The following is a 27,205-nucleotide window of genomic DNA, read 5'->3' on the forward strand; positions in this document are numbered from 1 at the left end:
ATCAGCTATGTGAATGTGCTGCCCTAATTGCCTACAAAGAGGAGCTACACAGTGTCTTCGAAGTCTTAGATACTCAGGGCAGACAAAAGGACAAGAGATACATTTTTGATAATAGTAGAGCAGCGGGGGCAGGAGTCTAAAGCCCCTGCAGTCCAGTGCTTTGTAAAAGCCCTCAGCGGGAGAGTCCATATTTTAAATTTGAAATACAGCTTTCTGTCGCTTGGGACAGTCACTTGATCTCAATATACCTCATATCCTATCTCATCCTTGATATACAGAAACTCTCTTGATGTTCTAGGGAGATCTATTCTGCATTGGGCTTTGATCTCTATTGCCGTCCAGTAAAGCATTTTCAGGGCCACTTTAGATGGGAAAGTAGTAGTGCCTGGGTTCTCCTAAAGCTCAGGAGCCCCGATATCATGTAGCAACTCCTTGACATGCAAAAGCCAAGGAACTTTAACAGAATGGGCGGCGGAGATGACATCCTGTATGGCCGAGGTATAATGTGCAAGTTCTGGCGTGGACCAGAGTCGTCTCGGGTATAGCAAGGGGCGAAGTCTAGCTTTGTCAAATATACTTCAAACACCCAAATCCGAAAAAAAAAGTGGTACCAGAGGAGTACTGGCGTGGAGGAATGCTAGTTTGCGATAACATTTATTTTCATGTTGATAAGCGCATCTATGTTTTTATGTACCCACAGCTCAGCCCCTTAGAGCACAGACCCGAAGACCCTTGACTCATATAACTGGAGAGAAGGCCTTATAGGCTTCCTAAAAGAGGCATTGTACTCTTTCTGAACTGCCCCCGATAGTTGTTTGAGTTTTAAAACAGATTTTCTCATGTGGGGCTTCCAAGACATATCATTACTAAAGATTATAACAAAGTACATAAAGCTGTATACTATTTCTAAAAGTTTCCCAATCCCACAATTCTAATGCCTTTTTGAAATTTGTGTGGGGGTTAAATGTTATCAACTTAGTTGTAGTCATATCGATCTCCAAGGCCGTCTGTACAAAATTCTTCAAAGGCCATCGGACGTTTCTGAAGGCAAGTTGGGGTCTTGGAGACCAATAGAGTGTCATCTGCAAATAGTAATATAGGAATTTTCACGTAGGCCAAGGAAGGTGTATCAACATCAAGTTTAGTCAGGGTGGAGACAATATCGTTAATATGAAGAGAAGTAAGCGTAGAAGCCAAAACACAGCCCTGTCTCACTACCCTGGAGACACAAATTTTTTCTGTCACATCTTTCTGCACGTGCAAATATTATTCTTGTGAAGTTGGGCTACTAGTGCTAGTGGATGCAAAGGCATTTTTATTTCGGAAAGTATCTTACAAAGCCTAGGTCGTGGGTCCAGGTGGAAGGCTGACCATAAATCTGCAAAGGGAACATATAAGTTGCCCTTGTTGATTACAACGGTATGCTAGTAAAGCATCAGAAATATGAAAGTCTGGTCTCTTGTGGAGGTTTTAGAGCAAAACCCAGCCTGGTAGGAACTAAGTGCGGACATATCAGAGATCCAGTCCAGCATCTTCTCAAGTACACAGCGGCATAGAAAGTTTCTGTATACAATCTATCAGGCTTATTGGTCTGTAGTTGCCAGGTGTAGATCAGTCCCACTTTTTATATACTAGGATCACAGTTGAGCCTTTCCATGTTAAAGGAATATGACCTCCTGCCGCTTTCATCTCTGTGACAAGTAGCGATTTGACCATGTCTGCTAGGTCAAACATGGCTTTCGGGGGGACAAGACTAGTCCAGGGAAGAACAGAGTGGGGGCCTGATCCATCAAGATTGTCTGAGCTAAAAGCGTCATAAAGAGGGCCAAAGTGCTCAGCCTATAAGGAGGGGGCAACGCTATTTGTCACATCAGATGCACTAGGACAATCCCTACTAGCCACCATCACCCACAATGTTGTAAAATCTCTTACCGCACAGGTTTTATCAAGAGCTGTCCATCGTTGATCATCCCAACGCTTCTTAGCTTTAACCACTACTGCCTTATAGACCCTACAGGCTAGAGGTATAGTAAGCAGATCTCTGTCGTTAATAGCCCTCACTAACTTGCTTTTGGAGTTGCAGCCTTAGCATATAGTTGGAGTCTTGTTTCAAGATGGATTACTGTGGCAGGAGTACCTATGTAATTGCCTGATGTTTTGCTGGTTTTTGGCAAGTCTGACTGGGATCCTGCTTTCTCCCTAAATTGCTTGTGTTAGGTACTTAGGCACACTCCAGATTGGCTACTGAAGTACCCTTATCAGTTTCTAGTATATGGTACCAATATACCCTGGGCATAGGTGCCCCAGAGGCCTCCCATGGGCTGAAGCATGTATTATGCCACCCATGAGTGGCCATGCAAAATGGAACTACAGACTTGCCATTGCAGCCTGTGTGAGTTGGGGCATGCACCACTTACTTAAGATATAGGTTTACTATATCTAAGAGTCACTACACTTAAAACCTATAAGTCACCCCATAGCAGGCCTTAACAATCCTGAAGGCAGGGTGCTTGGTTCTAAGTGAGAGGGTGCCACTGCATGAGCAGGACACCCCTGCAGCCTACGGAGTCCATTCTCCTGGGTTGTTAGTGCTACAGCCATTTACAACATATAGAGTGGCATTATGCGACCATGTGATGACCAACTCTAAGACGGCTGAAAGTAACCCTATTGTGTTTGGTATCAAACATTGTGAAATCATAACCCCACACCAGTAACCGGTGTGGGAAGTATGATTCCATCCCTCAGAATTGAGCTTTGTGAGGTCCCTGGTATTCCCAGTACCAGCCTTCTAGTCCCGGGCAGCTCAAAAAGGTTGCTGCTGACCAGAGACACATTTCTGACCACCTGTTGCTGAGACAAGCTCGAGCGGGGGAAGGCGGAACGATAGGCATCCTGTCACAGAGAGGTGTGACCACCTCCCAGATTTCGTGTATTAGCCCTGGGTGGATGTGCTTCCCAGCAATTGAAAGTCTGCATGAGGGGCACATTTGGTGTCCCTGTGCATAGTCCAGTTCAAACCAGTCCTTGGAGCCATTGGCGCCTTCCTGAAACTGGGCAAAGGACATTGGCGTAACCTCCCCACTGTCCAAACCCTCCCCTGGGAGGGTCCTCTGAGTCTGTCCAGCCCTCTCCCATGGGTACAAAAGGGCTTACCTGGCTGTAGGACCCTAGATTCGACGTAGACAAGATTCTCAACCAGAAACCACTGAACTTCGACCATCTGGACATCGCTGGACTTCGTTTGGGCCCGACTTTGTCTCCCACTCGTCCAAAGCATTGTCTGTGCCTGTGCACCATACAGGCTCTGTGCAGGACCTGTGGAGCATCAAGGACAACCAAAGACATCTCCCTTGGAGTGAAGGAGTCACTCCCCTGCAACAGCAGGCAACACATCACGATTGACCGGTCTGCTGCTCCTGAGCTCCTTCAGACTCTGAAGGCTCCAGCAACACAGTCAGTGAGTTTCCAAGTCCCTCCAGGTCTGAGCTGTCCTTTCACCAAGTTTGAGGTCAGAATCCCTCGTGGGGTTGCATTACCCATACTCCTGTGTGCCACGTACTTTTGCAAGTGCATATGCTTATTGGCGTTCCCAACACAAGTGCCCTGGGCTCCAAGTAGCCCCAACCTCTGGCACCATTTCTACCAAAGAACTTAGGCCTCCTCCCACTGAGTGATCCGTGGGCTGTTGCTTTGTGAAACTGCTAAAGGTCCCCTCGGGACTCCTGTGCCTCCGGCCTGTTGGTCCTCTTGAGCGTCATCTTTGCTTTTCTTGGGCTTCCCTGGTTGCTCTGCTCCAGGCTTGCCCTGACACCCCTGTGTTTGATGAGTCTCCTGGACCATGCTGGTCCGAATCGTAACCTTTCTTGACCATCTTCGTGGGTTGCTGCTTCCAAGGCTTGTTGGTGCTCCAGCTGGACACCGACCCCCCAGCACTCGACATCCTTCATGGGACAGCTTGTATGCGGCTCCTGGTCATCCTCGACATCTCCTGGTCCCAGTGGCTGCAGAGTCAAGAACCCCCTCAATGCACCTGAAGCACCCGACATCGGTGGGCATTCGTCTACCCTGCCCCTGGTCACTCCAGAGTGAACCAGACGCTGTCCCCTCTGCTTTCAGGTACTTCTTCTCAGCAGTGGCTCTTCTTCGAAGTCCTCCATAGAGATCGACAGCAGTTTCCGACGTCACATCAGACCCATGCACCCGGATTCCCTGGGATAGATAACTCTGGTACTATGATATCCATGGGTGGGTTGGCTCTCCAACCTCCTAACTTCCACGGGGTTTCTTCAAAGTCCACTCAGAAGGGTCCTCAAACTTTAAAACTTCAACCGCGACTTTCCCATAGAATTGTATGTAGCACACGGTCGTGCCACTCTGCACCCGTCCTCCGTGAGGTCCCTACTTACTCACCTTGGGTGGTTCCTTGGGGGCCCAGCGATTCTACATCCTCTAGACACTGTCTTGACTTGAGTCGTGGTTCTTATACCACTATTTTAGTATATGGTTTGGTCTCCCCCTGAAGCCCACTGTGTATGAGTGCTACTTACGATTGTTTCTGTGTTACGGTATTGTGTGCTTTGTGAGTATCTTCGTGTAGAAGATACTATCGTACTTTTAGTGTGTTATATTAATAAATACAAATATTTTTACAACTACTGTGTGGTTCTCCGTTCATTTAATCAATACTAAAAGGTTGGATTCTGGTAAAACAAGCTGCTTAACATTCCTTCAAGACTAAGCGTGAAGGCTGCTCTCCACAGCTACCACTTGGATAGCTTTCTAAGGTTATCTTTGACCTCTTAAATCACCATAAGGGTTGTTTGGACTGGTACAGGGTGCCCACTTTAATTAGTGGACAGCATATACCAGGCCAACTTCTCACAGTATGCTAAAGCTGTCTTTGATTTAACCATAAACAGAGACAATGGGCACTTATATTGACACACTGAGGGCTGTTGATATAACCAAAATAATATTAATAAATGAACTTGTTAGATGTTTACTGAGTGTTACTAGATACAAGGACTCATTGTAAACCTGTGGTTGCATTAGTGGTAGTAATTGTTCAGAGAGAATAAATGATGGTGAGCGACATTGTAGTAGGACTACCCTCTATTACTTTTTGCAGTTGAAGGATTGCTATACACCACAATTGTGAGAAGCTTTACCGAAAGTTCCAATATACAAGGAATCACTGTATATTAGTGGACAAACTGTGTGTAAGATAGAAGCTCATACAGAGATAGCATTGAGATTACGCTGCATTGACTGCAGATTATAGGCATCCATAGAGAGATGAGTGAAATTATTATTGCATCTTGTTTAGTTCTGCTGAGTGTGACTTGATAGCACGTGTGGTGAGAATTAATTTATTTTGTACATTCATGAAGTTATTAGCTTGAGTAAATGTCTGAGCTGTAATTAGTATGACAATGAAGACAGAGCTGATAGTGCAATCCAGTTCCATATGCATACGCATGAGAGAGGTAGCCCACGCAGAGTGATTGAGCAAGCCAAACCTCGCCACCCAACATGGCAGATGGAGGTTAGCGGTACAGTGTTCCCACAGATAGGAGAGAAGATAAGTCACCAGCACCTGCCACATCTTCCTTCTCTGCGAGCATACTTCAAAGGCGGCATAGCGAGGAGCATGCACTCCTATGTGATTTAGGCATGAATAATATTGTGTGCTATAATATATTTTAAACTTATTATTAAATAGATTGGATCATGGGCATAGGTTGAATACAGTATATTGATAGATTGTGGATAAGCGCCAGTTTTGAGAAGAGTAATTACATGGAATAGCGGGGACTCATTTAGACCAAAGATATTGATTTTTGGTGGTCACAAAAGAAGGGTGAGGCTTTTGATGATAGCACAGAGTTGTCCCGATAGGGTGTGTGGCCAGTCTACCTTCTGTTATAGTGGCTGGATTGCAAATGTTGGCTTCATGAGCACGTGGGCCAGTAGAGAATTCCTATCCACATGCAAACGTGCACATATGTACACATACACACACACTATACAGGTGGCATACGGTTCCTATCCCCCTTTTTAAGAATGGTTTGAGTACAATGGGCAGGACGCACTGGTAGGACGATGAGAGGCCTTTACATGCAATAAGTGGTAATCTTGACAGTTTGGTCCATCACAGATGATTTGGAGATATCTTGATGAATTCATTACATCCCATCTAAGGAGGTGAGTAATCATGACCTATGGTAAAGAAATAAGTAATATGCAGCACAGTGACTTAGAATGTCTTTGTTTTCTGTCTCCTACTTGTACACATGTGGTAGTCAGATACCTAGGTCCTGAAGAGACCCCTGAAACTGGCCAGGGTCAAAACATCAACAACCACTCATATCTGATTGTCATATGCAATTAATAGGAAGGAACTGTGAATTGATATAACTAGCCTGTTCTCAAACACAGCATCAAGATACACACCCAGTGGGAATTGTATAATGTGTTATGTTATACACTGTATAAATATATTCACTTTCTGAGCACTACGTCATCTGCACTATATTTACCCGTGTCATTTAGCCCTGCACACAAATTAGATTATTGCAACTTTTTACAGAAACTGGGTTTGTCCTGTGCTCATTTCGAATTCACATTGAAATTAACAAAGTCAATTAGATGGTGGAGTCCTCTAACGTACAGACAATCTTTCCATTCCTAAATGAGTTCCACGTGACCACTGTTTTGTTTACATATGCACCACCACATGAAGCATCAAGATGAGGCACTATGACACCACCTAGAACACAACAGCTGTCTTTGATCATATAAAGGGTGGCATCAGCCGGTATCAGCTGGAAGCACAGATGTGCTCTGAGGGATCTTGCTTGCAGTAAAAGGATAGGACACAACCACATTGGCCTTTACCCGGGCATTGTGTGTAATACTGGAGATCCAAGAGAGGGCTAGCAGTCTACTTCTACTGTAGAGTTATTTCAGTCATTTGGAGACCTCTGTTTTTACCAACACAGTCAAGTTGTTGTTTACAAGTTCTTAAGAATATAATGAACCTGTAAGTACTGAGATGTCAGTGTTAAGATGTAAGTGCTTTATGCTTGAAGGGTCAGAATAGAACTTTAAAATATTCTGAGGTACAATATCCATTTAATAGATCTTTGTGATCTAAAGATGATTCATTGAGGCTGCCAAAGCTTGTCATGTGGATTAGTTTTGGTGAAGTTTAAGAAGGAAGTGATGTAAACAATTTGATTATAGTGAGATTTCATCATGTGGTACTTCTTTGTGATTTGAGAAACCCGAAGCTTTTTCACCCTATTAAAATATTTATAGATTATGTGTATCACAGTTAATCGCAACTATGGATTTGCAAGATGTACATTGTGGTGTTTCCTCCTAATTCCACTTTTGATTACTGTTACCCTAAATAAATCTCTATTTGTTATAGATACTTGCTCATTGTTCAGAGCTGCAGTCGCCTTGAGTTGGACATAATAAAAAGCAACTACTGTTAAAGAAGATAACCACCATCTCAAGGGTGGGAATGAATGCTAAGTGCCACGGTATGAGGTGAAATTAATTTTTCTAGCAACTGCCAATTTTAACAAGTGTTAAGGTAATTTTTTTTAAATTGGTCCCGCTGGAAAAATCTAGATTTTTGCTGAAAAATATGCGAGACGCTGCAAGAAGTTTCAAGTTCATTTGTTTTTGTACAGCTAATTAGAGCCATTACAAATTGATAAAATATATCAAACATAAAACAACACGGTTAAGAATTGTGAGAATTGCCGGAATGTACAGGTGCCCTGGTAAAATGCCAAAAAGAATTCCGACATTGTGCAGATGCTTTCTCAGAATTAGTCAGAGGTATGAGTGGAGGACCACGGCTTTCTAAATAAAATTACCTTGGACCTCCCATTCCACTACATTCAATGTTTTGCCATTTAAGGTTCTCTACTGCTTCCCTGGACCATATCATCTGCCTTATCAACGAATTGGAAACCGGCTCAAGTTTTTATCCAGTAATACTGAAATATGAAGGCTCAGGAACCAACAAGTTTACAGGGATTAGAAACCTCTCTCTCGGCACATGATAGCAGAATACCTTCCACCTTGTGACCATCAGATGCACATTGGAATTATTGGAAATCTGACAGGTCAAGTGTTGTGGAATGTAAATAAATTTGATCCAGCAATACCATAAATGCATCAGAAGGGAAGGTGCAGCCTTTGAATGTTGATAAAACGATAACAAGTAAAAATCTACATTTTAACACAAGACACCTTGAACAGTGATACCGTACCTCTCTTCTCTGAACCTGTTACCTCTCGGTGTCATAAACCAACATTTCATACATTTTACAAGTTATCATTTTAGCAGGAAACGGAAACCACTGTACATTGACTGCTTGGGGTGAGAACTTTCTGGGAGAGGAGTTGGCCTAACGGCTAGGGCGCTCGACCTCGGACCTGAGGAACTGGGTTTGAGTCTCGGTAATGACGCTGAACATCCTGTGATTCTGGGTAAATCACTTAATCTCCCCGTGCCTAACAAAAAATGAATGTGTCCTCACATAACGTAACTGTTGCTATGTAAAGCGCTCCGATACCTGATTGGATTCGGGTCAAGTTCGCGCTTTATAAAACTCTGCAAGAAAAAAAAACTTAAAAAAGCAAAAATGCCAGAACTTGCCAGAATAACAAAACGTGGGTTGTCCATCTTGCTGAGGTGTTGTTAAAAGTTCCAGCATGGCCGCCACCACGTTTAAAACTAATGGTCTCCTGGCATAGAGGAAGTGGGACCTGGGATGCTGCACAATGTAGATGAAATGAGCAGTAGGCAAGCTGCCCATTAGCACTACCTGGAGAGTTGTAGAACCCTCTGAAGAAACATTAAAATAAAAAGAGGAGAATCAAAAATAAATATAATGAGAAGGACCTGCCAATCAGCCTTGACACTAAAGAGCACTCATTTTAAGGTGAAGGTGCACATGTGATCAGAGAAATCCCACTTTCACAGGGCAAGAGATTGATGTGGACTGAACCATTACTCCATGCAGTAGGCTGTCATGGATGGAAGCAGAGTTTAAATGATCCTCAGACAGACCAATGCAGAACAGAGCTGACCCAAGCCTATTTATCAACATTGATAGATATTTCTATATATAAGGATGTAAGCACAAATTGATGATTGTTTTTATTACAAGATCCTGGTAGACAGCTAAAAAGAGATTCTAGCAAGAATTATTACAGTGAATATCTTCTACCACTATCAATCAATCAATCAATCAATCAAACATTTGTAAAGCGCACTACATACCCGTGAGGGTTTTAAGGCGCTGGGGGGGGCTGCTGTTGCTACTGGTCGAAGAGCCAGGTCTTGAGTCGTTTCCTGAAGATCAGCAGGTCTTCGGTTTGTCGTAGGTTGAGGGGGAGGGTGTTCCATGTCTTGGCGGCGCGGTGGGAGAAGGACCTGCCTCCGGATGTGGTTCTACGGATGCCTGGGACCGTGGCCAGGGCGTGGTCAGTGGAGCGGAGTTTCCTGTTGGGTACGTAGCAGGAGAGTCGACTGTTGAAATAGGCTGGGCCAGTTTTGTAGAGTGCCTTGTGTGCATGGACCAGGAGCTTGAAGGAGATTCTTCTGTCGACGGGGAGCCAGTGCAGGTTCCTCAGGTGGGGGGTGATGTGGTCGCGGCGCGGGACGTCAAGGATTTGGCGTGCAGAGGCGTTCTGGATTCTTTGTAGTCTGTTGATGAGATAGGACGAGGCTCCGGCGTAGAGGGTGTTTCCGTAGTCCAGTCTGCTGCTGACTAGGGCCTGGGTGACTGTTTTCCTCGTGTTTGTTTTTCAGAGGTGTACCAAAACCAAAATCCTTCTCTATAAAGGAAACTATGCATTTTCATGAAATAAAATACCTATCTGTAGACTTTAATCCAGAGAAATAACAATCCACCCATACATGCCTATTGATTTTAACATATGCTTTTCACAATCAGGGCAATTGTGCTAGTCATGACTTTTCACAATAAACAGATCACACCTATGGCATTGGAAATATTGCTTCCTAGCGAAGAGTCAGACATCCCAGCTGTTTTCATTAACTTGTCACTATAACCAAGTAAGCAATCCCATTGCTTAAGCTTAAAATTCCAGGACATATGACACCTCTAGACATCAGGGGCTGTATCACAAAAAGTACCCCAGAGGTGCAACAGGTGCTTGCGCCCACGTTGCATGCCCTGGGGCACTTTGGTATTACAGAAGGGGCTGCAAACACTTGTGCGGACCCTTCTGTAAAACTGAAAGCGCTGGCGCACATACAGCGCCAGTGCTTTCTCAAGAGGGCGTTCCCTCATTTACATGGGGATGGAGCAACATGCAAGAGAGAATACCTTTGCCTCTGTGACCACGCTGCATATTAAATGGGGGCGCAGAGGCAAAGAAGCTGTCAGGAGGTGCACTGACATGGCGCCACCTAAAAGGTGGTGCACTATGATTGCACTCTCTGATAGCAGTCCTCTGTAGGGGGGAGAAGGGACCCATGGAGCCCCCAGACATCCCCTTGCAGGTGGGTGCAGTCACTCACTGCACCCGCCTGCAAGGGGATCTCTAATCCCCCTTAAAAGTGCAGGTGGTTTCCGCCTGCACAGTGAAACACGGAGCAGCTGCTTCAAAACCCCTCCGTTTATCACCTGAATGAACTGCCCCCAGGGCAGCACAATTTTGCCGCTGACCTTGGGACAGCGCTTTATATATAATAGGGCACACTCTCCCTGTTTGCAGCTGGCGCACCTGTTTTACGGTACGCCAGGCACACACAGGGGAAGTGTGCCCTATGCATATTAGGACCCCAGGTGATGTCTACCCAAATTAACCCTCTCCCTAGATGGTGTAAAGACAGATATTTTCTTATATATCAGACTGGGAGCTGCCAGTGGATCCACATTTAAACAATTTCCTGCCCCCTCCTAACATTCACCCCACTAGATAGATTGCTGTCCTCACCAACACCGAGGAGACTAGTGTCTAGACTATGCAAAGAGGTTCAGAATAATTCATCGGTATGCTCCACTATGGCAAAACAAAAATGACAACAGACAGCACAACAATCTTTAACTAATGAGCAATGGGATTTTTGCTGTAGACTAACACAGGCGCTCTCACCTAATTATCGATTGTGATTAATACACTTCAATTACCTCCACAAGAACTAATAAACTACCTCCATCCTACATCAAATTGGTCTGTGGATTGATGCTTGCTGCTTTAAATGCAGTTTGGCTTATGCGGACTTCATACACCTGGCTTGATAGTTTTGGGATGGTAACACTAAAAACAATAATAGATATAGTGGGCAATGAAGTGCCACAATCTGTAGATGTAACTCTGGGGGGCAAGTCAAGGACTTCCCTCCATCAAACTGCAAACTAATAGTGCTGGCTCCGCGGCTGGAGAAGAGGTGGGTGGTGTTACACTGGGGCTAGGGGCTCCCGAGGAGACCAGTACACGTTCAGACATCCAATATGGGTTCAGAAAGGTGTTCGGGATGGACGGTGAGTGCCTTAACCTCTCCCTTTTGCTTGGCAAGGATACTATTGCAAAAATGGCTCTTTATGTTGGTGTTTTTGGACCTATCGAGCGCATTTGATTGTGTGTCTCATAGTAAAATTGTGGAGAATTATGGAAGATCTTGGCATTTGCAGGTCCATATTCAACCCCATCAGGGAAATTTACTGCAACTCTAATGCCTCAGTCAGTTTCAGCCTAGGGAGCAGGGAATGCTCGGAGTTGTTTGGTGTCCATAGAGGTAACAGGCAAGGTTGTGTCCTTGCACTCGTCCTCTTCATCTTCACATCAACCAGCTAGAGAGGGAATTGGTTTCAACATGCAGGGACATACCCCAGATTGGACTGCGCCCAATACCAGCTTTGCTGTATGCGGATAACGCTGTCTTTATGGGTTGCACCCCTGTGGCACTACAGCGTCTTTTAGACCAGTTCTCAGGGTTTATGAGAGGGCTGGATCTGAAAGTTAATATACGTGAAACATTTGCAGTGTCTTGTAGCTCCAAACATATTAATAAACCAAAATTCTTCTTTAACTCCAAGCCTATTACAGACGCGAGTGACTTTAATTTCCTTGGTGTGACTTTTAACTACAAAATGTCCTGGTACCTGCAGGAAGAGATAAGAAATAGCTAGTTTGCCCGGAGCGTCAATGCTTTCTTCTGCTTTGATGCAAAATTTGGTAAAAGATCTACATCCATACTTGTTGTGGCACCGCCGAGCCTGGACCAACTAGGCCTGCCATTACATAGATCAATAATTAAGGACTGCCTGTCTTTGGACCGTGGTCTTGATATTCCATGGCTGAGGGAAGTTAGGGATATGGTCAATGCCATGTCCAAACTGGATTTGTTTGAAGACCCCACAACTCTATCCTCATTGGGCAAATGGGCAATTAGGGATATGTGTTACACACTGTATGGGGCTGTGAGGTGGAAAAAAGCCAGAACACTGCCTTCTTTCATTTTGTATTCTCACTGGCCCCCAATGATGGACCATTGCCCTTTCTGCTACCTAATGCACAACACTATCATCCTTTTGAGGTTTAGATTAAACCTTTTACATAAGATAGTTGCCTTTCCCTATTGTAATAACTGGAAGAGTGACCTCGACTTGTGTCCTTGTGACCGGATTCCTCCACAAAACACTTTACCTATAATGTACTTGTGAACTGTAGTTTTTACTCTAAACCTAGATTTTGCCCCATCAAAGCCCTCCTGAATAAACACTCTATTAGACATTACACACAGACAGGTTATTTCCTTCAACGTTTAGCATCCGGCCAAATAATCTTGACAGTCTATAATTATCTAAGATTTGTGATTAAGACTAGGAAGATTTATGAGCTTGCCTCTAGGTGACATGTAAGGGCCTATTTTAAGCTATAAATTCCATCACATCTCGTCAGCTCCCATTGATGGACCCCAGCCCTTATTGCTACTTAATGCACAGCATTATCAGCACTTTATCCTCTTGAGGCTTAGATTAAATCCATTCCATAGTATAGTTACCTTCCCTATTCTAATAGCTCGGAGCATGACCTCAACTTGTGCCCCTGTGACCATGTTTCTCTAAAAAGTATTTCACATATAATGTTATTTTGTAGTTTTTATTTTAAATCTAGATTTTGCAGAATAAACATATTTTCAGATATTGTACAAAGGCACCTTACCGCTTTGAAGTTTCAGCATCTGATGAAATAACAGCCACAGCTTATACTAATTCCTAACCTGTGATTGAGATCAGGAAGACTTATGAGCATGACTTTAGGTGGCAAGTCAGGGCCTATTCTGATTTGTGATGGTACCCTGAGATGCTCCTCCTGAATCTTTGCACTAGTAGCAGCGCAGAGCAGACCCTTTTATAGAGATTTTCTTCACTCTTTGCACTGGTTGCTATATTAATGTGTCTGTTTGGGTAGGAGAGCCTTGAATTTAAATTTGTACATTTGAACATTATGAAATCATTTTTAATCACGATGATCGCTGAAACCAGGAGCTGCCAAAGCATTATATTGTTTTTAATGTATTAACCCTAACTACTTGTACTGCTTTAGCTTTTCCTGTTATTATTGTATTATAATGTATTGAATTCTACTTTTACAGCCTAGTGTGCATGAATAAATATTTAGGCCTATAGCCTTTATCATTGGCCTATCATCATAACCAACTCAAGACTACTGTACTGAGCATAAGCTTTCCATTAAGCAAACATCAGGCATGCAGTCATAAAAGTACAAATGTATGCAAAATTGCAGTTGGCAAAGGCAAAATAATCTCCCTCATAACACAGCCTAACAAGGAATATTGTAGTGCATATCTTCTGTCCCCACAGTTTGTTTGGGTGGATCATCACCACCAAAACCCTTGCCGATCATGGTAATTTGTGAGATTTGATGTAACAAAATACCTGCCTACAGGCTTTAGCACAGTGTAATAACAATCCATACCAAAAGTGATTGACTTTAACACATGCTTTTTACAATATGTAGTTCAGGGCTACTGGCTTTTTCTTAATGTTTTATAATAAACAGATCAAACACATGAAATCTGGGATGACTTTTTCCAATGAACCGATGAAGCTTATACACGCTACCATTGGCTTTACACCTGACCCAACTTCTGCTTTTTCAAATGCACATAAGCTGGCAACCATCATGCACTCAGTTTTATAATTACAAACATCGAGAAAAACTACAGCTTGCAAACCAATATACAACCCCTCTTACCAGAGCCTAACAAGAATAATCACAGTGACAGTAATCATGGAGGTACAAGTAAAATAATACCTGTCTGTACCTTTGTAACTCAATGTCACAATAACCATCTGTTAAAATCTTAATAGCTTAGAAAAATGCATTTCACGCCAAATGAGCTTGACCACTTGCCTTTGTCATAATGTTCCATAATAAGCAGACCAAACGTATGGCATTGAACATAACGTTTCCCAATCGGGCCTACAGCTTTTCACCATAACCAAATCAGGCCACCAGTATTGACTGTAAGCTTTTTCACAAGGCAACCATCAGCCACATAGTCATAAATCACAAGTTACTTCGCTTTGGTAACACTCTTTCTGGTAGAAACTGTATCTAGCCACAGATTCCTCACCTTTTGAACATTCCCCAGGTGTCACACTGGATCCATAACCTTTTCAGTAGTAACTGTGCACCAGAAGGTCGTGTCTTGTGGTGCCACACTGAGGACGTTATACTCAGGAAAAGACGATCAGGGCCTATATAGGTGCTATTCCCATATGCTGATGACAATTGCTTTCAAGACTGTCTGCGCCCCCAGATGCAGAGTCCCAAAAACAAATTATATGACAGCATGCAGATCCTTACACTTGGAATTATTGAAGGATAGAGTCCAACCACAGAATGGAAATGATGGGAGGGTCGGTGAGGAAACTGCGGCTAGATTGTCCAGAGATAGTCCAGAAAGAGAATTACCAAAGGTAAGTAACTTGTTCTTCTGATAGATTTCTAGCTGCTGATTCCTCATTATTTGAATGTATACCAAAGCAACACATATTCAGAGGTGGGTCTGTGGATAGGCTGAACCAGAAATTCCTGCAGTACCAAGCGGGCATAATTCCCCTATCAGCGAACCTGGCTGTCCAGGCAATAAGACTTAATGAACATAAGGAGGAACGCCCATGTAGCCTCCTGGCAAATGTCTAAGACAGAGCCTCTGCATGCTAACGTAGTGGCAGCCTCTTTGGCTCTGATAAAATGTGCACACATTCCTTCCAGAGGCTGCTTTATCACAAGCGCCTAGCTTATCTTAATGCAGAGCATGATCCATCTGGAGATGGTACACTTCTGCACTGCATTGACATTTTCGCTCCAGTAAACCCACAATCCGGTGTGCTTAGGTAGGATCTGTGCAGAAGCTCTGTGCCCTCTTGGGGTCCAAATGATGAAGTCTCTCCTCTTGACTGACTTGTCACATCTTTCGGCAGGAAAGATGACTGTCTGCAGAGCCAAATTATCTGGGAAGAAGAAAATGTGTTGCGGATATACACAAAAAGCCTAAAGCTCACTCACATTTCGAGCCGAGGTGATGGTAATTAGAAACACAATCTTGAAACTTAGGAGTCAAAAAAGACAGGAGTGAAGTGGCTCGAACGAGTGTAAATCAAATAAGTCAGGACCAGATTACGGTCCCATTGGGGCATAACAAATGGAGAAGGGAGAACTGTGTTGCAGCCCTTTCAAAAATTGCATTACAGCTGGTGACTTAAACAACGAGGGCCATTCTGGTAATCTTAAGAAGGTCTAAAGTGCCAAAGACAACCCTTAACTGTGCCCAAAGCATAGCCTTGTTGGGCAAGAGATAGAATAAATAACCGAACGTCAGATAACTGGGCCTGAGGGAGGACAACCTGGGGTGTGCCACACTAAGCCACAGATTTATCCCGACTAGTGTGTACAGTTTTCGTTGTGGGACTCCAGGATCCCAAGATGATATCAACCACCTCAGGTGGAAGGTCAAAGGTGTTTAGCATTCCTGCTCAATATCCATGCATAAAGGTGGAGATTGTGAAGGTTTGGGCTCAGAACCCTGCCCTGTTGCTGCGACAGCAGGAGTTCTGAATACCATACTCTCCTTGTCCAATCCGGAGCCACTAGGATGAACTGGGACTGGTCAGTCCTGATCTTATGGAGAACTTGGGCAGGAGTGGACTCAGCGGAAAGGCATACATGAGTTCTGAGTTACAATCAAGGCAGACCATGTCTACTAGCAAGGCATGTCTTGGAAACTCCACTGCACAGAACTTCTGACATTGTGCATTTTTGGTGGTGGTAAACCGATCGCAGATGAGACCATGCACCACCTCGTGTGTATCTGCCATTGGTGATCTGCTAACCTTTGCCTGCTGAGCTTGTCCACCGGGCATTCAGTGATCCTGCCTGGTGGTTCATCTCCAGGAAGATTCTTTGGTGGTCCAGCCTGCCCTCTTTTTTGCAGTATCACATGGCGGTGATGTTGTTCATCAGCACCTGCACCACCATCCCCTTGATAGACGGAAGGAAAGCTTTAAAAACCAAATGCCCCAGATGGGTGATGTGGAGCTGGGACTCTGCCAGAGATCAGAGATCTCTGATCTCCACCATTCCCATGCCCCCCAAACCAGAAGAAATGCATCAGTCACCACTGTCAGCTCTTGGTGGGGAAGGGAGAGGGGTCTGCCACTGGCCCAATCGCTGTCCAGTAAGCACCACTGCACATCTATTGCAGTCTCCTCCGAAATCTGAACATGGTCGGAGAGGTCTCTATGATGTTGAGCCCACTGGGACTTCAGATCCTGCAGCAGAGCCTGCATACGTCACCTGGCTTGCTCAACCTGAAGGTGATGGAGGCTATCAGTCCCAGCAGCCTCCGAGTCGACCTCCCTGAAAACAAGAACCGAGGTTGAAAGATCGGGATCATAACCTGAATGACCTGAACTCTCTTTGCCCATGGAAAGGCATTCAACCAAACTATGTTCAAAATGGCTCCAATGAAGGGGACTGTCTGAAAAAGAATCAGGTGTGACTTCGGCATACTGACAGTGAAGCCCAAAGATGACAGGAGATTTGCCCTAATCTGAAGGTGGTTCAGAACTGCCTGAGGTGAGCCCGCTTTCAACAGCCAGCCGTCGAGTTAGGGGAAGACTTGTACCTGTGGCCTCCAAAGGAGTGATGCCACCACACCATCACTCTTGTGAGCACCAGCAGAGCGATGAGACCAGAGGAGAGCACAGCAAACTGAAAATGCTCCTTTCCCACGATGAACCACAGGTAACACCAGTGGGCAGCCAGATGGGAATATGGAATTAGGCGTCCTTCAGGTCCAATACTACCATTCAGTCTCCAGGGTCGAGGGCAGACAAGATCTGGGCCAGGGTGACCATTTGAAACTTTATCTTCCAGAGGAAAGCTTTGAGAAGGCACAGATCGAGAATAGGCTGTGCCTCCATTCTTGGGCACGAGAAACTAGCTGGAATAACAATTGCGTCCTACTTTTATACTGGCACCCTATTGACAGCCACTTTGGCTAAAAGGGCTTGCGCTTCCTGCCACAAAATGGAGAGATGATCCTTCTCCAGTCCCTAAGGGTATGAGGATGGGGAAGGTGCGGCTGAGAAGAGAGAAGGGGGAGGGTGCACCCCTTGGGAACAATCTGTAGGACTCACCTGTCTGATGTGATCGCTTACCAACCCAAAAAGGAACAATTTGTAGGACTCACCTGCCTGACGTGATCACTTGTCAACCTAGTAAAAATGAGTAGATACTGCTTCCAGCCGGGTGCCTATCTCTCTGCAAGTGCATGATAAAGAGGTTTGGCAGCTGGTGTGCTTACTATGACCACAGGGGCCGTGGGAACCACGGCCTCTATGTGAAACTGCTGGTTTCCCTGTGGGGGCTGGATGGCAGGGAGGGATGCCTCATCCAAAGGCACAAAAGGAATGGTGGAGCTATTGTGGCTGGTGAGGTGGGGCAGAAAGGCACAGAGAGTGAATAGTGGCCCTGCTCTCCTTAAAGCGCCGGAGAGTGGAAACAGCTTTCTCCCCGAATATGCGAGTCTCAAAGAGCAAGTACATCAAGGAGGACTGAACGTCCCCCAAAAACCTAGTCGATCGCAGCCATGCATTAAAGCGAATGGCAGTGCTGGTGGTAATGGCCTGCCCAATGGAACTGGTTGTGTCTAAACCACAATGAATCGTGAACCTGGCAGCATCACAACCATTTTGAATCGCCTGAAAGAGTACAGGGTGAAGGTCTTCGGCACCCTAGGTATGACTTGAGCCAACAGATCCCAAACGTTGCGTGAATAGTGGCTCATCAATTACCTGTCATTAACAGATCAGAGGGCCAAGCAGGTAGAAGAAAAGACACATTTGTTGAGTGTTTCTACTTGCTTAGATTCCCTGTCTGGAGGAGTGGAGGGAAATGTTTTAGGATTAGAACAACTGGTGGAAGCTTTCACCACTAGGCTTTCTGGTGAGGGATACAGTGAAAGAAAAGCCAAATCACCAGGAACAAGGCGATGGCATCTGGCAATTTGTCTATCACCTGGGGGTCCAAAGCAAGGTGTGGCTCGAGCCTCCAACAAGGTATCTGTCAGTGCCTCGTTAAAGGTGTCCAGTGGGGAGCCCTACTGGAGAGGATTCTCTCACCGAGGTATAAGAGAATGGTTGTGCACTGATCTGCTCGTTGCTCAAGTGCAGTGTTGGCTCTGTGACCTCAGTATGTCAGGAGAGGGCTACTGTAGACTGAGCCATGTACCAAGAGCCATGCTGGACCTGCCATGCCTGTAACGCTGTATTGCTGTGACCCTGTAAGTCAGCGGGGGGCACCCTTGAAGTTACTGCTCAGAAGCACTGAGACTCATAACTGCATGGTGGAGGCAAATTCAATGAAGGAGTCTGTGCTTGATTTGTAAAGTACCTCGGCAAACCCAAATGCCAGGTGGGGCTGCCGATACTGATGTTGGCAAGAAGTTGGGCTGTCGCCTAAGGAAAAACTGAGGCTGCATTCGGGGTTTTGAGCCTGCATAGTGATAGAACTGCCACCTGCATAGTGACAGAACTGCCCCTTACTGACCCCCCAAGGACTGTAGATAACGCCATGCATGATTCACACACTCTCTGGGCTCAAGTCTGGAGCTGAAGGACTGAAACCCCCTGCTCTGAGTGGGGAAGATTGACTTACCATGTCTTTGCAGGTGGGGAGCATCTTCGAGAGAGCCTTTGACTGCTCATCCACAGCTACCACAGAGAGTCAAGTGTAGATGTGGTACTTGGTCCAAGAACCATATCAAGGGTCCCGGGACATCACGAGTAAAAGGCCTCATCAACCATGGTTGGGCCCAGTAACCTCTGCTTGCCCATTGGTCCTCTGAAAGGGGTTCTGATAATTGGAGGCAAGCGATGGGGCTCCTAACATTTAGCAGCCAAAGACACAGAGGTGGCATTGGCCATTTCCAATCCACCAGTACTGCAAAAATCCCAGTTATTTTCTTCTACAAGCAAAAGCAACACGCATAAGCAATCGAGAACAGAGGTTTGGGATTTGACCTCAGCGCCATGTCCATAAATCAGGTGAAGAATTTATTTAGAGACAGAGGGTGGAGGATTCCCAGGAGTAGGAATGGAGAGGTCCTTGCTAATTTCATTAGGGATCTGTTTAAAATTCGCAGTGCAAGGGATGAGGCTGCAGTTGACTCTGGGGAGGGAACTATTGCAGGAACCCAAGAAGAGAGTGCTGTTGATTCAGGCTCTAGGATCCCCTTAACACAGATATATCTCATACACATTCCGATTGTTTCCGTTAATGCATTTTCTAGAGTTTCACCAAGACACTCACCACTTTTAGTTTCTAGAATATCTCAAGTGTGTACACCACCTTGAATTTCTAGGGTACCACTGTCAGCAATTCCAGGAGTAAGTCCCTTGGGTGGTTTGAGTTTAGAACAGACGCTGGGCTTGCAGTTGGCACTTAAGAGAGCTAAGGCTGAGGAAGATGAGAAAGTCAGAGAGTTTGAGAGGTAGGGCCCAGGAGTTGATATTGCGGGAGGTGGAGCAGAAAGAGAGAGAGTGGGGGGAGAAACAGAAGGAAAAGGAAAGAGAGCTGGGAAGTGAAAAGATATCCCTTGAGAGAGAAACTGATAATGACAGCAATAACAACTCAATCTGGGATAAGTGACTCTACTTCCAGTTCAGGCCATGTTGTAGCCAAGGTTACAAAAGATCCTGCGCACGTGTATGTGGAAGGTCAGAATATTTTAGAATGGCTTGTGAGTTTTGAGGTCATTTCTAAGGCACAGGACTTAAATGAGGTTTTTAAGGTAGCTTCTTTAATGGGGTGCATGCCATTGGAAGGGATAACGATCATTGTTCGAATGAAGGAAACTCATTAAGCGGTTAGTACCTGCAGAGATTCCGTGACTGCAAGAGAGCAGCTGGAGTTACATTTGAGATTTGGATTCATGGTGTATTGCATGATTGAAATGAGTGGGTAAGGGGGAAGAGGGGCAAGGATTATCAGTCCCTAAACCAGTTGATGGTGATAGAGTGGCTGAAGGAGAAGTGCTCTACCCCTTTTAGACAATGCCTGTGTGATCTAACAGAGAGGGATCCAACAAAACGTGCACCTATAGCTGAAAAGGGATTAGCTAACATGGTTCGCAAATGGCTGGAACAGCACAGTTTTAAGCCAAAGGAGAACAAGAACTCTCAACAGACTGGTTCCAGACCGGATGGTAAGGGCTGGGGAGATTCTCATGGGTCTCGAGGAGGGCCTAGGAAACATGGGAATGGTAATGGTATATCTGAGAAGGAGCATCGTGAGAAAGGAAAGCAAGGAAGCCCTTCTAAGTCCAGGGTGATGACTTGCTATAAGTGGCACAAGGTGGGACACTACAAACAAGACTGCCAAGAGAAGGAATTCTTGACCCAGAGACACCTGTGATAGCAAGCATGTTACACATGGGTGAAGGTACCAGAGAGGGACTGGATTCCCTCAACCTTGTATCTATGAACATTTGGAGAAAGACTCAGATACCCCGAAGCACATTCATCCTACTACAATAAGATTTGTGCAGGAAGTTATTATCAATGGGAGGAAAGTGCCGTCCTGAGGGATACTAGAGCCTTACACACAATGGTTGGGAGAAAGTACCTTAAGCCTGAGGAGATAATCCCTGGAACCAAGGATACAGTGTTGGTAGCCATTGGAGAGGTCATGGTGTATCCACTTGCCAGAGTTGAGATTGAGCTCAATGGCAATGTGGCCATAATTAATGTTGGAGTAAGGAAAAAGCAAGGAACTGGATGTATCTTGGGCAATTATATGATTGTCCCTGGATAGGTGTCAGCATCAGAGCCTTTATGGCTTGGACAACGTCAGCTGTGCTAACCAGACCACAAGTTGCACATCAGTCTCAGAGTGATGCTGGGATCCTCTCTGATTTGAAGGGGCCAGGTCAAGGTAGTTTGCAGGCAAGGGCAAATCCCTTATTTAAATCCCTTATTTCTTCTAGTGTATGATTTCGTCCAAATACATCTGGAAAGGTTCAATTTTGCGTGTGGGATGGTGAAGTATCCCTTATTTTATCTTCTTCGTCCCAAATCATGGGCAGTCCGCCTAAGGGATTTATGAAGTTTCCAACCCTGATGAAGTCCTTAGGGATGAAGCGCATTGGCTGGGCTGATGCGCAACTGTGTTTGACCCAAAAACCTCAATAAAGGTTGAATTGAACAAACGTACAAGACTTCTGAGGATTTCAATACTGATTTTTGTTTATGAACACTGTCTGATGTTGCATATTTCTTCTGGGAACTTTCTGAATGCTCTTAATTGAGCTATATTTATGATATACTGTATGCTCCTTTTCAATCATTCTGTTTTGTATTGTCTGTGACTTCTAAGCTGTATGGTCACGAAAGAATGAGTATAGTCAAGACATGTAGCAAAAGGGTGATACACTAGTGCAATATCTAATGGCCCACACTGCTTGTGCATAACTTTCATATATGTATATTATATATCTTATCAACCCCAACCCCTATACTCAACCACCCCTAAGCCTAAATATACCTTTACTACCTAGTACCTCTATCCACATTAAACCCTAAAACTACCCTTACCACCCAGTACAACTACCCACCCTAAACCCTGAAAATACCTTTGGCACCCAAATATACTCTTACCCACCCAAAACCTTAAAATACCCTTACCCACCCTAAACCCTAAAAATACTTGCGCCATACAAATACCCTTTCCCCCATAACCTCTGAAACTACCTTTGCCAAACAATACCCTTACCGACCCTAAACCCTAAAAATACCTTTGCCACTCAAATACCCTTACCCACCCCTAAATCCTATTTTTATACATATATGTACCTGGCATATACTTATTATTTTGTTGTAAAGGCATTCGTGCTTAAGGCATATGCGTGGTAAAGACTTGCGTGGTAAAGGCAATGCGTGGTAAAGGTATTGCGTAGTGATGGATGCATGGTAAAGGTTTTGCGACGTAATAACTGCGTCATAAAGGTTGTTTCCCTTTTGAAATAGCTTCATCAAAATATAGAGCTCATTGAGCTTTGGAAGCCGAAATGAGAAAAAAAAAATTTGACTAGGGCTATTTAATGTTGTTGGTGTTAAGATAAGGCAGTGCTTGCTCCAAACACCTTTTAGAACTGTATCATGAAACAATATTCTGCTGGTGGTAATGTCTGAGAACATTCATGCACATCTGTTGTGTGCCGTGTTGCGTGATTGTGATGTGTTCTGCTCTTTTTTTTATATTAATGTGTTTCCGTGCCATTTTAATGTAATTTTGTTGAATTGTACTTCAGCTGTTGCGCTGCATAGTTTTTAGGCTCTTTTTTTTTTTTTTTTTGTGTTCAAAATATTTTATTGAATTTTGTTCAAATACAACTAAAAAGATAGACAGCACATAAAATATTATGATTAAGCAATAATACCTAAATAACATTATATATCGTAAGCAAAATCATAGAAAAAATTATCTTAGGTAATGAGAAAATACATAATCAAAAAATACCAAAAGGGAGAATAGAGGGAGGGGAAGGGAAGGTACAAATATACCAATTGACGTAGAAAATGCAAACAGAGCTACTATATGCCATTATAAAACTGATCAAATTAAGTACAAATTTGAATTAAAATTATTCATACAGCATTAAATGGATAAATATTCATCAACAGGTAACCAAAAAGATTGATAAGAAAAAGAATTATGAGTGATCCCCTTCATAGATAATTGAGCACCTCTTCTGGAAAGAATAACCCATGACCACCAAGCATGAACAGATAATACAGAGACATCTTTCCAACAAAAAGTAATGGATTTTAAAGCAGCTGAAATAAGAAAATCAAAAAGTTTACTCTCTAAATCATGTATGTTTTGTGGAAGAATGGCAGATTTACAGATTATTAACTGATAGGAAAGATCAAGTTGAAATTTAAAAATCTTCTTAATGATATCCCAGACTTCAGACCAAAATTTAAAAACCAAAGGACAATCAAAAAACATGTGTTGTAATGAGCCAGGGTGTGATTTACAATGCCAACAATCAGGAGAGGGGAGAAGTTTAGCTTGGAACAAACGTGATGGAGTCCATATACGATTATACAGGATATAAGAATTAGTTTGGTAGATTGAAACAGGCAACCACCCAGATATACTATTAAGCCAAATATCTTTCCATGTGTCAGTGGACAAGGAAAGTGAAAGTTCATTATTCCAAAACGTGGAAATCCTCTCTATATTGCTACCTAGAGTATCAGATAATTTTTTATATAAAATAGACACCCCATGAGATGATTTTGAAACTGTTTGAATATAAATTGCTAAGTCAACTGTAACAGTAGAGGGGATGGCAGTAGGAAAAGAGTCTAAAATTGAATTGCACAAATATTGATACTTAATAAGATCAGATTCAAATAAACCAAAACTTGTTTGCAACGTTTCAAAAGAAATAAACGTATTATTAGAATAGACATCTTTAAGATCAAAAATGCCAGCCTTAATCCATGAAAACCAGAAATTAACATTCCTATTCAATTTAATAACATTACTATACCATAAAGATAATTCAACAGTGTTATTCATGGGAACAAGAAAAATTAAGTCAAGATCATTAAATAACATTTTAGTGGATTTAATAATAACTGACTTTTGAATAAATGGGGCATTATTATGCATGGACACCAAAGAAGGTAAAGGAAATGGATTCGTAATTGATTTCTCAATACGAAGCCACGTAGGAGAATTATTTAAAAAGGAGCAATTAAACCATAATGAACTTTGTTTTAAGATAAAAGCTTTATGATAAAGAAAAAAGTCCGGGATACCAAATCCAGCATTACGTTTAGGAACTTTTAATTTTTTATACGCAATACGAGGAGGTTTGTTGTTCCATAAAAACTTTGACAAAAGTTTATCAACATCTTTATAAAACTTTAATGGAAATTGAGTAGGAACCATGGCAAGGGTATAGAATATTTTAGGAGCTATAGTCATTTTAAGAGAATCCATCCTACCCCACCATGAAAGATGTAATGCTGACCATTTAGACGTTTTGTCTTTAATATAGTTTAGGATGAAATCACAATTTAGATTGATTGTCGATTTTATGGAAGAGGAAAATAAAATTCCAAGATATTTTATCTTATTCTTTTGCCAAATAATTTCCTGCATGGGGAGCATATCAGGAGTGCAATAAACATTTAAGGGGAAAAATTCAGTTTTATTAGTATTTAAAGTGTATCCAGAAACTGCAGAATACCTTGTAATAATATCCATTAATGAGGGAAAAGAAGATATAGGGTCACTAACAAATAAGAGCACATCATCCGCATAGGCAAGGGTTTTAACAGTAACATCCTTAATAGTGATTCCTTTGATACGGTCACAATTTCTGATTAGGTTAAGAAAAGGTTCAATGCCAATTAAAAATAAGAGGGGAGAAAGAGGACAACCTTGTCTTGTACCTCTAAAAAGTGAAAATTGAGTTGAAATTTGGCCATTATTAAATAGACGAGCAGTAGGGGCAGAATATAAAGCTGAAATCATACGAATAAAGGTATCTCCAAAATTAAATGAGGACAACGTATGGAATAAAAACTGCCAATGAAGTTTATCGAATGCTTTTTCAGCATCTAAGGCTAAAATTCCAGATGGCATCGATAACGTGGGACTTTGTTCAATTATATGTAGCAAAGTTCTCGTGTTATTAGCAGAGTATCTATTCTTCATAAAACCAGATTGGTCAGGGTGTATAATAGAATCTAAAATGGGGCCCAATCTAGTAGCAAGAATTTTAGCATATAATTTACAGTCTTGGTTAATTAAAGATATGGGACGATAATTAGACACTCTGGTGGGATCTTTATCTGGTTTTGGAAGTACTATAATTAAAGCTTCTGTAAAAGAACCAGAAGTAGTTCCAGTGGATCCAAAAAACGTAAAAAGTTGATGCAAAAATGGTAAAAGGTGTAACTGAAATTCTTTGTAGAATTCCGCAGGGATCCCATCAGGACCCGGAGATTTGTTCTTTTTAAGAGATTTTATAGCTGATAGGATTTCATCTTTGGTAATAGGAGCATCAAGTCTAGTTTGATTAGATTGTGAAATCTTGGGTAATTTACATGATTTTAAAAAGGAGTCCAATAAGGAAACCTCCAGAAAATCTGGTTTATTATATAATGCCGAGTAGAAATTCATAAATTCATTAACAATTTCATTGTGAGATAGAGCAATATTACCATGAGGACCAAGAATTGAGTTGATTTGAGTTTTATCTTTTTTTATGCGCAAATAATTAGCTAATAGTTTACCGGATCTATTGGCATTAAAACTAAATCTAGCTTTAGCATTTGAAATTTGAATACCTGCCCTTTTACTGAGGATTGAGTTAAATTCATAGCGCAATTTTTGTAGTTTAAATTTATATTGAGGATTGTTGGATGTAATAAAAAGTCGTTCAAATTTCGCAATTTGTTTTTGTAGGTTTTTCACAGTAGCATGAAAGGTTTTATTTTCATGGGCCATAATAGATATGGTGACGCCCCTAATATAAGCTTTGAAAGCATCCCATCTATTTATCATAGAAGTAGACCCTTCAGGATTAAGTATAAAATATTCTTGAATAGCAGCTAAAAGCTTGGGCTTGTTATACTCATTCAAAATTACACCGGTGTTCATTCGCCATCTAGATTGTTTAGTAAAAGTTGACTCCAAGTTCAAAACCAAAGAAATCATCGCATGGTCTGAAATATCAATGTTACCAATAAGAGGAGCAGTTATTGAACCAATTAGGTGCCTGGAAACCAATAAACAATCAATTCTAGAATGGGAATTATGAGGGTTTGAAAAGAATGTGTAACATTTTTCTGTAGGAAAATGTAACCTCCAAATGTCAACTAATTTAGTGGTTTGAATAAATGATTTGAAAGCAAAATATACCTTAGAAGGGCGAAACTTGGTAAGAGATGATCTATCTAACAAGGGGTCAAAGATAACATTAAAATCACCTCCGACAATTAAAGGAACATTACCAATCTTTAGAACCTCTGTTGTAAGATTAGACCAAAAAATATGATCATCTGCGGTAGGACCATAAACATTTAATAAATATAGAACTGAGTCATGAACTTTAATTTTAACGAGTATATATCTACCATCCTTATCAGATGATTTACTCAAAATTTGACAGTGTAATTTTTTTGCAAAGAGAATAGCTACACCATTTTTTTTACCATTGGCAGGAGAAGAGACAATAACATCAACCCATTTTTTCTGCATATAATCTAAAATTTTATCATCTATATGAGTCTCTTGTATAAAACAAACATCAGCTTTGCAACAACCAAAGTAATCTAAAATTTTTGCACGCTTAACTGGATGGCACAATCCTTTAACATTTAATGAAATTACTTTAATATCATGGATATTAGCCATAACAGAAGAAAAGAGAAAGGAATACAAGAAGTGAAGGATAAAAGAGGATCAAGAAAATGAGAAACAGGTAGCTCCATAGACAGAAGAAGGAAAGGAAAAAATGAAAAAACATAGAAAAAACGACAAACAGAAGACATAAATGTGAAATGTGAAATGCACACACGCTGTA

At 42.6% G+C, this 27,205-nt stretch overlaps 1 protein-coding gene across 1 annotated transcript in view; it reads right to left on the reverse strand.

Annotated features, from left to right (window-relative positions):
* Positions 1 to 27,205, reverse strand: part of UBASH3B (ubiquitin associated and SH3 domain containing B) — a 648,856-nt gene that overhangs the window by 162,967 nt on the left and 458,684 nt on the right. The window lies entirely within an intron of this gene.

The sequence above is a fragment of the Triturus cristatus genome, chromosome 3_2 (genome assembly GCF_964204655.1).
Source record: "Triturus cristatus chromosome 3_2, aTriCri1.1, whole genome shotgun sequence".
NCBI lineage: Eukaryota > Metazoa > Chordata > Amphibia > Caudata > Salamandridae > Triturus > Triturus cristatus.